This window comes from Terrapene carolina, unplaced genomic scaffold (genome assembly GCF_002925995.2).
Source record: "Terrapene carolina triunguis isolate 2854851 unplaced genomic scaffold, T_m_triunguis-2.0 Scaffold69, whole genome shotgun sequence".
NCBI lineage: Eukaryota > Metazoa > Chordata > Testudines > Emydidae > Terrapene > Terrapene triunguis.
In genome coordinates this window covers 64847148-64865499 of record NW_020664420.1, presented here as the reverse complement: position 1 = coordinate 64865499, position 18352 = coordinate 64847148, and the positions used below count along the sequence as shown (strand labels likewise).

Below are 18352 nucleotides of genomic sequence, written 5' to 3'. Positions count from 1 at the left end.
GGGGAGGAGGGAGTGACTACAGTGTAACTGCTTCCAGCTGAATCATGGTAGCCTGTAACAAAACTCCTGCACTGTAATTAAAAGCTTATTGGAAAGGCGGAAACAAAATAACCAATCTTAGACTTAGTTCTCGATATTCACTGACTAAGGAAACCACACAAAACAAATGTGAGTGAGACTATGTGTGACTGGGGAAGTGTGGATTTAACCCTGTTTAAGCGTGATCTTCATGAGTTAATGATGAGCCACTTCCACTGCTTTACATTATCATTAACACACGGAGCTTCCATGGTGCCTTCCATCCAATGGTTTAAAACCACTCAGCATACTGTAATTAATTTAGCTTCATCGCCCTGTAAGTTAGATAGGGAAACTGAGGCATGTAGAGATTTAGTGGCCATGTTTTTAAATGTATGTATGCACTGAAAGATGCAGAGAAGTGCCAGGTCAGATTTTCAAAATCACCTGGAGCTAGATCCATAAAGGGACTTAGGCATTAGGCGCTTTACCACCTAGTGTAATCCTCAGCCTTGAGTTAGGTGCCCAGGCTTCTTATACAATGCATAGGGAGCGTTAGGCATCTAAAAAGAGATTCTCAGAAGCCAGCAAGCTGAGTGGAGAGCTGCCTATGCTAGCCAATAGGAAATGGTGAGACGGGGGATGCAATTTAGGCCCTGCTGCTCAAAGTTAGTTAGGCATCTAATGCTGGGCCAAAGGGAAGCACCTGGCTCCATTTGGGATTCCAGGTAAACCCTCTCTTGAAGTTAGGAACCTAAGCGAGGCTCGCCATTTTCTCATGAGAGAAAGATCCCCACACCTTTATACCAATAGCCCAGTGATTAGAGCACTCACCGAGACCTGAGGCCAAGTCCTCATTTCAAATCAGGCAGAGTGGGAATTTGAAAACAGGTCTCCTAAGTGACAGGGGAGTGTCTGGGTATTCTAGAACACTCACACCAGCCAGCCTGACCCAAACATTCTTGATCAGGTAGCCCCCAGCTGTCTTCTATATGGGGTCTGACCGGATAGGCATGCTCTGAGAATGCCCTGCAGATGAGATAGATGGAGAATGCCTCACTTGCGCATCCCACCATGGCTCAGGCATGAGCAAGGGCACTGGGCATCAAGGTGGCATCAGGAGTTGAGCAATTTTGCACGTGAACTAGTAGGAACTTAGGTGTTGAGGAAGCATTACTGGCAGAAATGTAGGCACCTGCAGGATTAGGCATCAGCTAAGGGGAGGTTTTGATAATCTCAGTGGCTGTTAAATGTTTGACTTTAGCACCTAAAGTGGCAGTAAGACATGCAAGTCCTTTTGTGAATCTAGCTCTTGGTGCTCAACACCCCCTGAAAACAATGCTTTTTAAAATCCCATTAGGTGCCTATCTGCATCTTTAGGCCCCTGAATACCTTTACAAATCTGGACCTAAGGAACTTGCCCAACATGCAGGAAGACTGCAGCATGAAATATAACTCGGGGACTTCTGATTCCTCATCCTGTGCCTTAAATATAAGAGCATGCTTCCACCAATAAGTAATTGCTGGTTCCTGCAGACCCCATCTTCACATTCATTTCTTTGTCTTAGTTCTTTGATTGGCCCATCTCTTCTCACTCCAATATTATGGTAATAAACATCAGTCAGAACGTCAGAGTTTGGGATTACTCCGAAGTGAAACCCTTGACAAGTGGCTGTAGTAATCCTTCTTGAGCCTGCAAGCTTCTCATACATTGCTGCTGGGCCACCCTGCCTTTATGGGCCTTGTGCTTTGATTTATTTTAAAAGCAATTAGCTCTTGCTATGGTAACAGCTTCAGAAATGTTTGCTTTTCTGTCTGCCATGTACTTAAAGAAAGCAAAACAAAATGACTCAAAATGATAATGCGTGATTTACCTTGAATCCTTAATTCCTCTGGTCAATAAATCTGGCACACTGCAAATGGCAGATAAGTAATTGGCTTCTTTTTGTTCATCTCTCTTGATAATACACACCATTTTGAGCAAGTGCTTCTGTTCCTTGTCTACTACACTACCCCCAAGAGAAAGTGTTGGCCTCCTCCCATCCACTTAGACAGATGTGTTTACCCTTAACTAGGCCTGTATCTGTAATGGGGAAAGAGTAACGCCTGGGGGCTAGCCAGCTCCTCAGCTAGTGGACATTGGTGTAGCTCCATTGATGTCTATGGAGATATGATGAATTACACTAGTGGAGAATCTGGTCATTAATGTGCCAGGGAGGAATGCAGAGGTGTATGTTAATATTAATGGCATTTGTTATGTGTGGTTCCATGCGTCACAACTGTTTTGCACAGCAGTACTCTTAATGGTCAGAAGGCTACTTCTTAAAAGCATCTTGTATGCCAGGAGCAGCTTTCAGAAGAGCGCACAGTGAAAATATTAATAAATGTATAGCTGTTGGGTTGTAAGCCTTTTTGCTTCTAGTCACTGACTGATGAGGTAGCTTGCACTGTATAGTTACCTCCCCAGGGAGCGACGGTTACCAAAGAGTCTTCTTAGCACTTGACAGGGTCATTTAAATATCATGCATTCGTTGGGGCTTAATGATGAATATTGATAAAGCTGGAAGTAGTCTACACACAAACAATGGTGGCAGAGGTGACCGCATGGTTGTTTACCATTACCATGTACTTGTGTGCTATTACTCCTTGCCTTGCCCAATCAGACCCCAGTTAGGTCCAAAATTACTATTGATCCAATATTTTAAAGGGCAAAGGAGTGGGTTGTTATGCAAAATTAAACCAAACAAGGTTACGCTTAATATTCATTTATAAAGTTTTTTGTTTTTGTTTCACTGTGTATTTTTTTCCTTCACACGTTTACAAAAAAAACAAAAATCTCTTTTATGTTTTTAACATTTTCCTTTTGTTTTGCAAAGTGCTGTGTGGTGTGGTTGTGTTTATTCCTTTGGAAGGTGTTTTCTTTCTTTTCCTGCACTCACAAACGACTTCACTCTAATTCTACTGAAACCACTTGCTACTTTATTTTCTGTGACACTGGTGCCTTGATGATGTCACATCCATATGTTCAGCTGTTAATTCAGCACAGGCATCTTGGGGAATATCTGCGGGGGTGCAAAGAGGGGGTTCTTTAAATGGGTTGACTCATGGGAATGTGACATTTGTGTGCCGCAGCTTTAGTAGCTAAATATACTCTGGAATTGTTGTTTCTGAGATACCTCACATTTCTTGCCAAAATGAAAATGTGTAGTGCACTTCATAGAGTAGGGCTGTTTGTTGCCATCCCAATGACCTTTTCATTTTGGCCACTGAATAATCTGTCATTGATATTGCAGAATGAAAAATTAATTGCGATTGGCAAACTCCACCATTTTTTCTTCTCCCAGCCCTCTACAAAAAGAACACATTTCCAGAGTGTGCTTTTGTTTGTTTTTTCTTGCTGTGTTTTAATTTAATTCTGTGTGTTTCTCACCTTTGTCAAAACAGTAGCTCCTCACCTTGCAGTCTAACCTTCCCTTCTGCTGCCATTGTACTTAGTCTCCCTCCCTCCAGTAATAAAACCAAGCTCCTTGTGTGGAATATTCCAAGGCTTTACCCTGTTCACTTTGAATCGTACGACAGTGCTGTATCTATGTATGGTCCTACTAACAAAATGGGGAGTAGATACATAAATCTACTAGAGGGTATAAATGAAGAAAATGAAGTAATTTTCTTCAACCGTAACTGACCTTGCCCTTCATTACCCTACTGGCCCTTGTCTACTGTCTTCTGTCCTTGCTGCCTTTCTTTAGAAATGCCTGATATCTTTCAAGTCCTAGATTCATTAACACAAACACAGAAAACACTCTGTTTTCTCTCTCACTTGCTAGATGGCTGGAGCCGACCCTTTAATCACATTGATAAATTAGATGCAGTCGTGGCTTCTACTTTCTTGGTTTTGCCAGTTTTTATTCTGTCTAATTCAAGCAATAGAGGAGTTAACTGCTTAGTCCACTGAAAGATTAAAGTCCAGGGGTTATTTTTAGCAGTTTTAATATTTGTCTCTTGCATGGTTAGGTGACCCTGACACCCTTCCTCTCTTAACAAACTTTTTGTTCAGTGTCTACAACACAATAATAGTACAAAGCTGATTCAAAATAAGAGGTGAGGTGTACAAATGACAAGAGTAGCCAGTACATTAATTAGGCTGTCAGGGATGCAACTGTAAATATTATATATGTTGGAACCTCCTTTTTTTCAGCCTCTCTTAACAATATTTGCAAACCTGTCTCTGTCACACAGTTTCTGTGCACCATTCTGAAGTAGGCAGCTAATAGACACAGGGAGGGCAAAGATTTTACATTTCAAGAGTCTGTGTAAAAGAAAACATTTCCTTTTGCAGGAATAAGGTAGTGCTGTTACTATTATTACTACTATTTGAATGATTTGCTGAATGTTGACACTATACTTAGCCTGGGGAGTTCACAAAAATAAAGCCAGACTCTGCTCCAAAGAGCCAAAATTATGTGAGGTTTCAGGTATTATCATGATAGGAGGGATTGAGAAGGTAGAAATCCAACTGGGGTTTTAATGGTTATTTACTGAAATCCTGTTCACATTGAACTGAAATGAAAACAATAACAACCTACAGTAAAGATGGAGGCTCAGCTTCATTTTGTATAAATTGAGGCTAATGACGCTGTACCCCTTAGCAGCATGGGTGAATTTGGCCCAGAGAGTACATTTAAATTTACTCTATCTATTTTTACATGAATTTATTTTGATTTATTCAAGGTATGGAAGGATTCCAAACATGTTTACAAAAGAGCGGTAGGGGAATTCCTTATTATCCTGCTGCCATTTTGTAATAACTCAGAAGTGGATTCTGTGTAGCACAGAATTTGTCCAGATCATCCTTTGAGTTCAGTGTTGTCTTTTCAATTTCCAAGGTCAACAAAATATTCCTTAGCCAGTCATAGTTATGGGAATATCAGAAGTGACTGACCCTTGCTAAAAATTCAGTTTAATCAACGAAGTAGCTGCATGCACAGTCATTTCCAGGGGGCCAGGAAGGAGACTTGTACTGAAGATGTACATGACTGGAGTAAGCACTACAATTACACCTGTTGCTCTAGATACCTGTTTTCAGTATCCCTGATCAAAACCAAACCCTTGTCCATACAATATGAAGTGCATGGTCAGCTACTTCAGTTTCACAACATTTCTAACTACGAAGAACAGAACCTAGATGCTGGAGAAGCAGTGAAAATAGAGACAGTCAGGGCTTACCCTTTAATTTGTTACTCTGCTGGTGGAACTCTATTCCTAGACTGCAATCAATTAAAACAGAGATATAAAAACAGTGTGACAGAGTGGAGAATCAGCCCTGACTATCTGTATCTCCATTGCTTCTCTAGCATCTATCGGCAGTTCGTGGAGAGAGGTTTGAAATGAAGTTAGTTATAATCCAAGTAATATTCTATTCCATACTGGGATTTCAGTGAAGTGTCTTGAGATTGTGCAGGATTTAGTCTGTTTGAATCTTTTATGTATCTCCATGTAGATTAAGACAATTATTTTTCACATTTGAATTTAAGTAGAGGTTGTTTAGATGAACCTATTGCTAACAAAACCCGATAGATTTTTTTTTCTTTAAAATGTTCTTAGGTGAATTAGCATCAAATTGTTGTAAACAGCCACGTTTATAAAAGGAATAGTATTCATGTTTGTCACATAATGGGTCTTCATCGGAGCTGTAAGAAATTTTCTTTTAAAATAATCAAATGCTTGTCTGGAATAGTCCTAATAAGTGGCTTGTCTTGGGGAATTGGATGGCTTGGGGATTTGGCAATGGGATTCAGAGCTTTTCGACTCCAGTTTGACTGCGAACCAGGTCAGTACTAACAATATCATCACCATATAAATGGAGTTAATGGTCTCAGTGCAGTTCCTAATGGACAGGTGTCCTCATTGCAAAAGCCACCATCATAACTGGCAGCCTCAGCAAAAGGGTTGACTGCTAAATGGAGCTGGAAGCTGAATTATCCTAACACCTCAAGAAGTGGTCCCTGCAGTTCAGATTTAGGCACATTAGCAGAGCGGTGTGGAGAGGCTTTTACTGATGACACTTCTGCTGTGTGTCCAGAACTATACAATATAATTTTTTCGCCTATTGCATCTTTCATTGCAACTCTAGACCAAAACATGGTAGAATAACAGTAGTCACAGAAGGGTAATAATTAATAGCAAGAGACAGAAATTAAGGGGTATAGGTGAGAGAGGAAAAGAAACATTTTCAGCTGAAAGTGGAAATGAGATGGGAAACTGATGCAAGAGAGAGATGAAGGAAGGCTGTTCCAGACAATAGACTGTCTTAAGACTTTATTTCAATGAAACGTTCTCAAGACTGTATCTGACAGATGGTGAAGGGAAAGAGAACAGACTACTGCAAGGTAAGCAGAGGAGATGAGAGATACGATGTTCATGAATAAGTTTTAACACAAAAGAGGGAGGAGGTCATGTAATGCAGAATAACAATTTAGTAGCATCTCCCTTAGCTCCTGGCTGAAACTCGTTTAGATCTTCATTTGAATCACAAAATAATTGACTCCCCAACTGATACAATCACAAAGCTTTCTAAACAATATGTGGACTCCTTTTGGAGTTGTAAGAAAGAAAGCAAAACTCTCAGCGCTAAAAGATGGGAGAAGATCAGGAAGACAGCCGAGAGCCATGCTTTCTGCAAAATGCTGTATCTGGTAACCAAGATCATACACGGGATTGCCTTACACTTGACCACAGTAATTAATTTTAAATCAAAACAGTTCTACAATCTTTCTTAGCTAATTATGAAATCCATCTACCCTTCCAGCTAATTGGTCTAACAACTGAGGAACCATCAGTAACAATGTATGAATCAGCTCAAATAGCAACAGAAACCTGTCAGCCTACTCCGAGGATAAAGATGAAGATATAAAAACAAAAGCTGCCAACTTAACATGACTTCTGGGTCTCCCTGGAAGAGTGGAAAACCCTGATCCAAAGAGCTTTTTATCTGAAAGAACATCCAAACTACTGGATCTACAAGTAAAACATTAAAAACGGAGCTCATCAGGTGTCAAAAGTGGCTTCAGGAGATGAGTTCACCCCCAACCTGTAATTATCCACTTACATAGCTTTAAAAGCCTGCAATCCATTGTAGCCACATTTGACAACTGACAAGCTCTATTTTTAAGGTTTTGCCTTTTTACTTGTAGCTCTAGTAGCTTGGGGGGTCCATTCAGAAAAAAGCTCTTTGAATTAGAGTTTTCCCCTCTTTCAGGGAGCAAGAAATAAAGATCTCCCTCCACCAGGGAAAAACTGCAATTGACACAGGACTTTTCTCCATCTTTGCAGCAAAAGATGCTGCATCCAATTCAGCAAGAACCAGGGTACCAGATATATTTCCTGAAGGACTACATTCACAGCTGCACTCTCCTATCGGGGCAGCTGCATGATGGAACACAAAGGGTTTGACTTTCTGATTCTGGGGCCGGTTCTACACTAATCCTGAAATATTTTCAGATTGGGAATGGCTGTAAAGTACATTAACTGGGCTGTGGCCCCACACGGTCATCACAATATCAGAAAATGGCCAGCGAACAGTTGGAGGCAATGATGTAAGTGCTGACTACACCAGCTCTATGATAATTATAGTGGCTTTATGCTAATTGGGGGGTTATCAGGCAGCCAAAGAGGTCAGGTCTCTAGGAGAGAATCTGGGCTTTCCAACTTAAAAACCATGAAAAGGCTCTGAAATTCAAAGACACTTTAGAGCAAATAACATAACTCTAAAAAGAGTCTTAAAGCACCTTTTTGTGTTAAATTAATGCCAGTATATAATTAAAATGGCAATACTTTGTTAAATTAAAACTATTTGAATAATTCATTTTTCTTATTAGTTATATAGTATGTGCTTAGATTCAGTGATTATATTAATTAATAGAGAACAACTTCTGTAATAATTTTATGACAACCCAAGTGTTGATTGAGAGCAGCCTACACTTTCCATATAGCCTACAGATTATTTACTAATTGCATAATCCTAAATGAAATACCACTTCCATTCTTTTCATGGCGATAAACTTGCCCTGACCATTTTCAATGGCCTTTCTCTGCTGATATTCCGAACTATTGATCCTTACACTTGATTAGGATTATGAAAAAAGAGATAAATTTAGATGTCTTCTTTCACTCAAGGATGTATATTAGTTTCCTGATTAATGACTAACACACTTAATTATGAAAGTTTAAGTAGCATAATTCACATTTTGCCATGGTTTATTTTATTTAATATTAAACACAGAAAGCCAGTTGCATTGCACCTGATAAGCAATCTCTCCTACAAATGTCCTTGATTCAGCAAAGTACTTCAGGCTGCAGGGCCTGAGCAGGATTTTCCCTGCAATTGCTCCTGGTGGTTATCAGGTGCTGTGGCATTGGATAGCACATCTGAGAGCCAAGAGATGGTCTCACCTGTGCTCTCAATGCCCCTTCCTCTCCCCCCACCATCACTCCCATGGAGGAGAAAGAAGCAGCAGCAGCCTGACTGAAATGCAGAGGGATGAGGAGCCTGTGCAGTTTCATTCAGCCATCTTGTGCATATGCACTATGATAATAATTATGTTTAAGAATACTGTTAAATTTAGAAATGTAATTTAATAAGTTTACAATAGATTAACCATCCACTAGCTCACCTAGAAGCAACATTGTTCATAGCGGCGATTACTTACCCAAGAATTCCTTTGCTACAGCCATGAAACAAAATACAACCTCCCACCACAACTCTTTTGCAGTTGCTAAAATTCTGTATTTCGACTATTAAAGGAATTAACCATCTAAAAATGTAAGTAAGTTCTCTGCACTCTAAATTGAGGCTATACATCAAAATGTCTCTAAACATAATGGGGCAGATCCTCAACTGATGTACATTGCAGTTTACAGCAGCTGAGGAACTGCCCCAATAAAGTTAAAAAAGTTGGCTGGAACAAGTATTTGCTGCATCTAAGCAACGCCTTGTAAGAGAATTCCAATAAACCATTTACCCTTACCCTGAGTACTTCAGTCATTGCTGGTGAAAAAGGATGTGATCACTAAGCTTCTGGCATTAATTTTACTATCTAGTCCCCAAAGTCCTCAACTGTGACCGAGGAGCACACAGCCACAACTCAGGAGATGCGGATAGTGTAAAGCCACCATACTGCTCCCTGGATCTTGGGCATAGCTGTGTGTTGGGCCACAACTTTCCCATATTTCAGAGCTGCTTGAAGGTTGCTCTTACTTACGCAAGGTGGCCAGTAACCCCAAAGGACTCTTAAAACTATCCAGGGAAGCCCCAGCCACATTCCCTGCGCTGACTGCAGAGGAGGTGTCATTAGAGCCACCACACCAATCTTATGCTACAGTAGCATTCATCTGCACTGGAGTGATTTTTCATAGACAGTTAAGGCAGCTTTGTCTCTCCTGATGAATTTCTCAATTTTCTGTCAGATTTATTTACTAATTATTTCCCTTAAATAAATACTAAATTCTACTTTGTAGGAGATTTTAATGCTATATTAAAGTTAAATCTCTCCCTCTAAATCTCTTAGGCCTGGTCTACACTAACACCCCAATTCGATCTAAGGTACGCAACTTCAGCTACGTGAATAACGTAGCTGAAGTCGACATACCTTAGTTCGAATTTACCGCGGTCCACACGCGGCAGGCAGGCTCCCCCGTCGACTCCGCGGTACTCCTCTCGCTGAGGTGGAGTACCGCAGTCGACGGCGAGCACTTCCTGGTTCGAATTATCGCGTCCAGACCAGACGCGATAAATCGAACCCGGAAGTTCGATTGCCAGCCGTCGAACTACCGCGGTAGTGTAGACATACCCTTAGCTTCTAAGATAGGTGTAATACTCATCTCAACTCACACACCAATATATACCTTGCTAGAAGCCTAGGATCTCAACGACCAGAAATACAAATGGAGAATCCTCTTTTCTACATATTAAAAAAGTAAAGCGTTTTTTCACTAAACATTGGAGCAGATCCTCAGCTGGTGTAAATTGTCATATGAAGCTATATTTTAAAATAAATGGCAGTTGACAGCAGTCTCCTCATGAGTTTTTGAGAAGTATTTAAAGCATAGAATTATTGTTTCATATATGGTACAGCTATTTTATCAGAACAGTCAATCCTGGATAAGAAACTGTACTCCTTTTAAGGACAACTGAGGACTGGTATTTTTCACGAAACAACAGCTCAAAAGAAAATGCAGCTTGATAACATTATCACATCTAGGGCCCAGGCAGTTCTTTTGTATGCCCAACAATGATTTTTTGAATTTGAAAATAAAGACCCCTGAATGCTTCCAAAAATATGCCATCCCACTAATGATTTGTCTATGATACTTACAGTTGTGACAGAAGAAAACAAATGGCGTATTTTTAAAATTCTCTTAAAAAACCCCCAAACCCTATGTTATTCTTGCCCATATACTCCTACAAAAAGACTGAGGAGCAAGCGGTATCATTTGAAGCAGTGCTATCAATGTGCATAAGAAAGTGTAAGGGACCTCACACATGGCAACTGTTCCAAGTCCAACAGCTTCAGTGACAAGTTCCATAAATCTGTTCTGGAGCATCAACTGACAAATAGTTGAGTTGTTCTCTCTCTCATCAGACCAGGGAATCTTACCCAGTTCCAGTTTGGAAGCCAGTATAACTGCACTCCGGGGGAGGGAGGGGGGGGATTAAAAATTCAGAATATTATCATTCACATCAATTAATTTAATAATAAACTACTGGTAAAGAGTCTTTTTCAAAAGGTGCTGTCTAACCCTACCACTACTAATTTAAACTGACCAATCTGGCTATAGTCCAGGGATGGCCACAAGTCATAATATTTGGTAAACACTAAACATCATTCATCACATCAAACTAACAAAAATGGCCTTGTAGCATTAGATGCTCTAGTACAGGGGTAGGCAAACTTTTTGGCCCAAGGGCCACATCGGGGTGTGAAACTGTATGGAGGGCCGGGTAGGGAAGGCTGTGCCTCCCCAAACAACCTGGCCCCGCCCCCTATCCGATCCCTCCCACTTCCTGTCCCCTGACTGCCCCCCCCAGAACCTCCGCGCCATCCAACCGACCCTCCCCCCCACCCTTACAATGCCGCTCAGACTGGCAGGAGCTCGCAGCTCCGCTGGAGCCAGCCGTGCTGCCCACACGGCAGCATAACTACAGGGAAAGGGGGACAGCAGGGGCTGGGCAGGACGGTCCTGTGGGCTGGATGTGGCCCACGGGCCATAGTTTGCCCACCTCTGCTCTAGTATTACATAGTTCCACTGAACCCATCTGTTTGTAGTACTGGAGAAATCTAATTTGTAACATCATTTTAGAGCCTCCATCATGTTCTACATTTCTTCATGTGTATTCTTTATTTGACTGGCACCCAATCAGACTCTGTCAATGGGTCCATGTCTAGTTGGCAGTCAGTATCAAGCGGAGTGCCCCAGGGGTGGGTCCTGGGGCTGGTTTTTTTCAATATCTTCATTAATGATCTGGAGGATGGCATGGATTGCACCCTCAGCAAGTTTGCAGATGACACTAAACTGGGAGGAATGGTAGATACTCTGGAGGGTAGGGATAGGACACAGAGGGACCTAGCCAAATTAGAGGATTAGGCCAAAATAAATCTGATGAGGTTCAACAAGGACAAGTGCAGAGTCCTGCACTTAGGACGGAAGAATCCCATGCACTGCTACAGACTAGAGACCGAGTGGCTAGGCAGCAGTTCTGCAGAAAAGGACCTAGGGGTTACAGTGGATGAGAAGCTGGCTATGAGTCAACAGTGTGCCCTTGTTGCCAAGAAGGCTAATGGCATTTTGGGCTGTATAAGTAGGAGCATTGCCAGCAGATCAAGGGACATGATCATTCCCCTCTATTCGGCATTGGTGAGGCCTCATCTGGAGAACTGTGTCCAGTTTTGGGCCCCACACTACAAGAAGGATGTGGAAAAATTGGAAAGAGTCCAGCAGAGGGCAACAAAAATGATTAGGGGGCTGGAGCACATGACTTATGAGGAGACGCTGAGGGAACTGGGATTATTTAGTCTGCAGAAGAGAAGAATATGGGGGGATTTGATAGCTGCTTTCAACTACCTGAAAGGGGGTTCCAAAGAGAATGGATCTAGACTGTTCTCAGTGGTAGCAGATGACAGAACAAGGAATAATGGTCTCCTGTTGCAGTGGGGGAGGTTTAGGTTGGATATTAGGGAAAAAAAATTTCACTAGGAGGGTGGTGAAGCACTGGAATAAGTTACCTAGGGAGGTGATGGAATCTCCTTCCTTAGAGGTTTTTAAGGTCAGGCTTGATAAAGCCCTGGCTGGGATGATTTATTTGGGGATTAGATGACCTCCTGAGGTCCCTTCCAACCCTGATATTCTATGATTCTCAAAGAGGGGCACAAAGCAAGTTTGGACTCTGTAACTTATTCGGTATGCTCTCACCGTTGAGCCGCTTGCAAGCACTACAGAGGCTCTGCAGAGATTTAGGGAATCAGAATCCATAATAAAGAACATAGCCGTTTTTGCAGTTGACATCCTACTTTATCGTCACAAAACATTAGTCTCCCTTCAGTGCCTTAAAGAGGTCTTGAAAGCCTGCAGCAGTCTGTATATTTTTTGCTGAATATGGCCAAGTCAAAGGTGATGTGCTTAGGCACTCATTCAGCAAGACGCTAATTAATTTTCCATGCCAGTAGTCCTCTGAGAGATTCATATGCTACAGGGTACAGATCTACAGTTTAACTAAGATAATATTGCTAAAACTGCACCCCCTTGTAAATATCTGACATCAAGACCTTCAAAGATGAAATAACTTAGCATTATCTATGTTTGGCTGAGAGAACTTAATAAAAATGAATGCCTATCCCCATGTGATGTATTGCCTACACGTCCACCCCATTCTTCCACCTATATGGCATTAAAAAGACCTAAACAGAATATGCAGCAATTTTATATGGCATGGAAGGAGACCAATAAGCAGCTTGTTGAACCTCCAAAGACCATAAAAAGAAATCCTCTCCATGGAAGATTCTGTAGTAGATCAGACAACATCCTGTCCTAAGGAACATTTACAAATATGCAAGAAGCCTACCAGGTACCTTGGTATAACACCATCATTCTCATTGACTTCCATGGCATGCAGGCTGCCAGGTTTTCCTCCAGGACAGGAAAACGTTGATTTTAAAAAATGAACAGAAACAGAAGCTTTACAAAAACAACAAATCCAAAGAGGAAAATTTGAACTGGATCCTGAAATGAATGGAAAGCCGGGGAAATTGTTTGAGGATGAAGATTGGGAGCATACTGCACACAACAGAGTCTGGAGACCTGGGACTGGGCAGGAAGCCATAGAGAAGGGAAGTGCAAGAGTCAAGGTGAGAGGAGTGAAAGGCATAGATGAGAATTTCATTAGAGGTACAGACAAAGCAATTAAGCCGTGACATACAGTGGCGAAAACAGATTTGGAGACGTGGGAGATCTAGGAAAATAGAGTCAAGAATCAACATTATAAGCAATAGAGGGGAAAAAAACATGTCTGAATCATGGCATAAGATCAAGGCCATCAAGTTGTGCTTCTGTTTGGGCCTCTTACCCAACAGAAATATTGCTGTATTTGAGATATTTAATAAAATAAAGCTAGATCAAAGGCAAAAGTTTACTTGATCAAGGCAGGGTAGAGAGTGTGGAATCTCTGAAAGTGCTAAAAGATATGCATAAGCAAGTATCATCAGGATAAATATGGTGGACAAGTTTAAAGGTAGTGGGTGAAGGTAGAAAAATGCAGAGGACTGAGAATTTGACTATTTATAGAGTTCCATATGTGGAAGGGTTTCAGTGTGCAGATGGAACCACCAGCCCAGTTGGAGAATGAAGTGTGAGATAGATGGGAATAGTACATGACAGGATGTCTAACAGAGAAAATGTTCAATAGCGTAACTGTGCCCACACGTGTGCGAGAGAGAGAGAGAGAGAGAGCGCGCATACCTGTAATTATTTCTGTTACTCCATTGTCTGGATTTGAACTGGTGTAACTGAGCGTAGAATTCAGCTCCTGGTCTTCTATTTTGAGGTGGGAACGGAAGTGTAGATATAAAGAGGTGTTTCTGTAGTGTGGGCATTGCCTCAAATTCAAAATGATTTAATACTCACTGAATTTATTCAAGGTCATAGGGCGTGCAGTAAGGAGAGAAAAATAACAAGCGTGATATCACCTATGAACCAACTACTTTCTCCTCTCCACCTGCTTGCTTCTGTCCTCTGATTATTTCTAAGACACAGTGATTATTTCTAAGACACAGTCATCCAATCTTTCCTTTTACTGAACAATAAATAGGAAAATATGTTTTGATTCACACATACAAGGCTTTAGAGTAAAGCTTTGAGATCAGGTCCTTTATGATTAGCGGAAAAGCAACTAAAATTTCAACAACCGTATTTGGTTTTTATCACAAAATACATAATAAATATTGTGATTTTAATGATATGAAGGATTCACAGAAGTCTCACAGATTTTCAAACAGTTTTCCCTTTCGCCCTTTCTTTGTGCAAGAGCAGAGCTAACTTAAGGCCTGATTCTGCAACCCTTATACACAGATATAGTCCAGTTGAAGGCACAAGGACCATCCCCGTGAACTAAGGGCCACTTGCATGAGAAAAGGTTGCAGGATCAGTCCTTTAGTTTTTTGACAGCTTAACAGCACTCTTGATGGACTTCAGAGGATTTGATGTACAGGACACAATCTTATTAATTAAACATCTGGGTATTCAATAGATACTTCATTAATTAGTTCAGCTGTGCCCTCTTCATTCACACTAGTAACTTGCCTTAAAAATATTACCTTCATGTTTTGTCTTGAAAAGAGGATTGGAGTGGATGAGGAATCCAATTTATGATTTTGGATCACACACACACATGATGATGAAAAATTAACCCCGATTCTTCTTCAAGTCTGCTAGCCAGAGCAGATTCCAGTTTCATAGAGCTATGCAGAGCTACTTATGCTGACATTCAGCAAACTTGAGTTTTCCCCACTGTGCAGAGAGGTCATAGATCAGAATAGGCTGTGTGGAAAGAGAAGAAGCGCCAGAGAATTTTTCAATGACAGCTTCTCTTTTCTTGACACTGCACATAAGAACTGCCTCGGGAGTGGCACAAGGCCTCCCAGAATACATAATGCCTACTGCTGCCTTCATATAGGAAAAAAGCTCAATTTATTCTGTGCCATGAGAGGAGTTAACATGCAGTGAAACGGGAACGGCTAAGATGAGCGATGCACATTGCACGCTACAACAATTACTCTGGAGCCCTGAAATCATACATATTCACAGGAGCATATGTAAATCTAGTTCAACCCAGCTGTGAGACGATCCCCTGAAGTAAACTAATAAAGAGCAGCTAAATATCTTTAAGCTCATCTCAAGCACTGTAGAAAGATCCTAAAATGTGCTCACAGATTCTTTTACATCAGAAGAAATTTAGACTTGTATTTTAAGATGCAAGGCAGCATAAAGTTTCTCTCTTCAAAGAAAAAGCTACAAAGGAATTAATTTTCCTGGGGATTTGAATTTTATTATACATTTTGTTTTATCTTTTGCAAGCACCCATATTTTATTTTTTTCATAGGAAACACAATTGTTATGCCTTTTCTTATCAAACACACACATCTAAAATTACCTTTGCTCATGGTGAAGGGTGAAAGGGGAGAAGTAAGTACAGTACTAAAATCAGTAAAATTCACAATGAACAGCCACTGAATACTATTAGTCATTGGGGGAAATGGTGTCAGGCAATTTCTACTGTAGGGACTTGCCTTATGTCTAACCTTTGGGACAAATTAAAGTGTACAGATTTCAGAGCTGTAGTTTCTCGCTCATAAATAATAGATCCAGTGGAATATGTACTTTGAACCTAATGTCATATTTAAAAATTCAGTAAATTAGTTCATTTTTGGAGGTACCACTCACAAAACAGACTATAAAAAATCCAGACAGGCCAGGCCTCCAGTCTTTACTCAGACACACCTCCTTCTTATTCAGGCAAACCTTCCACTGAAATCAAATCCCTTTGATTTCAGTGGAAGGTTTGCCTGAATAAGAACTTCAGAATTGGGCTTTTAATTCATAACTACATTACAAGCTTTTTAAGAGAGAAATTATTTATAAAAATATTTCTCCTTAATGCTAGATCTTCAGTGTTGTACAGTCAATAGAGCAAACCCATGCTTTAGGATTTATGTGGCTGCTATAATGCACACTAAAAATGGATTGCATGCCTCCCATTGAATTAAAGACTGTACAATGACATCTCGCCTAAGGAAGTTTTTTTAGGTCAGCATGCCAGCTGTCTGACCTGGGACCTTTAGAACGCTCATGGTGGAGAGGTTTTTTTACATTTGACCCTTACATTTAAGACTATCATTCATTACCTTTTTTCCTTCTCATTATAAGCAAAGCCATGCATGTGCACCTTCTCCTCTTGTAGGACACAATCACCTTTTTTTTATAGTGAGTTAGGCTGAAAGTCATTCATCAGGAGGGGTAGGGGCAATTTAATTTGGATCAATTGGAAGAAGGAAAAAAACACCTTCAAAAACCAGTAGACAAGCCCTTCTTGGAGGGACCGCTATTGAGATTAGGGACCAGTAATCACAGTCTCTCCTTTATACTTGATCAGAAACGCCAATGCTTTTCAGATTGCACTTCATGTTATTAAAGACACATAGTCACTGGATTTTTTTCGTAGTTTTCTGGCCTTGAAATCTACAAAGCTATGAAATATATACAAAACTTTATAACTGCGAACTAACCTCATCCTTCCCTGCAGGATATGTGCACACTGTTTTGATATTGCAGAATTTCCTCAGAAATGCTGGGCTGCTGGTATAGGTTGTTCAGAGAGCGAGAGAAATCAATCACATAAAACTTGCATTTGCAAAGCTGTATGAAAACAACAGGGCAGTGGTCCCCATTAAAAATTTATCCTTTACCAGCGGTTTTAACAAGAGTGTTTTAACTGTTGGCAAATAGTAGCTTTTCGTATATATAAATGGTGAGATTGGCAGGCCCAGGAGAATGGATACTGAGTAAAACTGCACTGGGCCAGTGGAACAGAAAGAGCAGAAGGAGGGGGGAAGCAGGTTGCTTACTTGTCTCCACGATGAGGGGCTCCCACCAGAGTGGTAGATATCAGATGAGTTGTGGGTGAGATTGTGGGCTTCCTGACCTTGAAAGTGTTCCTTCAAGCAAAGTAATTATATCAAATAGCAAAAAAAAAAAAATTGGAGACCATGGCTATTCCCATGCCTGCTATCAGCTCAGATTTGGATGTGCGGTTTAACTTCAGCAGATTATTTCGTGACACATATCACTGCTCTATAGCCAAAATGCTTCTGAAATAAAGGTAGTCAAACTTTACTAATTCTGGGTCACTGAGAACGAAAATGATGCTTAAAATTGTTGATTGGCTCTAGTTTTCAAGATATGCTATTGTGTCAGTGTATACGACTCTTGACTTGGGAATGGCGGAGGATAAGTGAGTTATAAAGGGAAGGGATCTCAATTTAAACCAGAAATGACTAAAATACATCTTTGACTGGATCTATGAATAAATCTATGACTGGGTTTGGACAGTACTTGCTTTTTAGGCAAAACAATGAATGATGCAATCTGAAGCTGGTATTGTGTCATACATGATATGAATTGCATCGTGTTATTCCTAGAAGTCATGGAGGATGCAATCATAACGAAGCTTATATCACTCTGCTGAACAAATTGCCCTATATCAGCTCTAGAAATCATACAGTGTCGTGCTCTCTTATTTGTCAGTGTTTGATTTTGCAAAGGGACACATTTCTGTTTAGCCAAAGTGAGCAGAGATGCCTCGTACTTGTGTGAACAGTGCAGATAACTTCTGCTATGTTTGTGGTGAAGTGACTTTTGCATCACAAAAGCGCAGTATAACCACTATGGTTAAGAAAGCCTATCACCTTTATTTTGGCTGCAAAATTGGAGATCAGGACAAGAGGTGGGCCCCACACATATGCTGCAACACTTGTGCAACAAATCTTCGCCAGTGGTTGAACAGGAAAAGGAAATCTATGCCTTTTGCAGTGCCAATGATTTGGAGAGAGCCAACAGATCATACCAGCAATTGTTACTTCTGCATGGTGCCTCCAGTTGGGAAAGGTGTGTCAAAGAAGAAAAAGTGGACTGTGCATTATCCAAACATTCCATCAGCTATACGCCCAGTACCCCACGGAGAAGGACTGCCGGTTCCTGAGGCACCAGAATCATTCTCACTTGAGTCAGA

General features: G+C 40.8%; 1 protein-coding gene across 3 annotated transcripts in view; it reads left to right on the top strand.

Annotated features, from left to right (window-relative positions):
- The window catches only part of SEMA6A (semaphorin 6A), a 144961-nt gene that overhangs the window by 106792 nt on the left and 19817 nt on the right, over nt 1-18352 (top strand). The gene's annotated exons all lie outside the window — the stretch shown is intronic.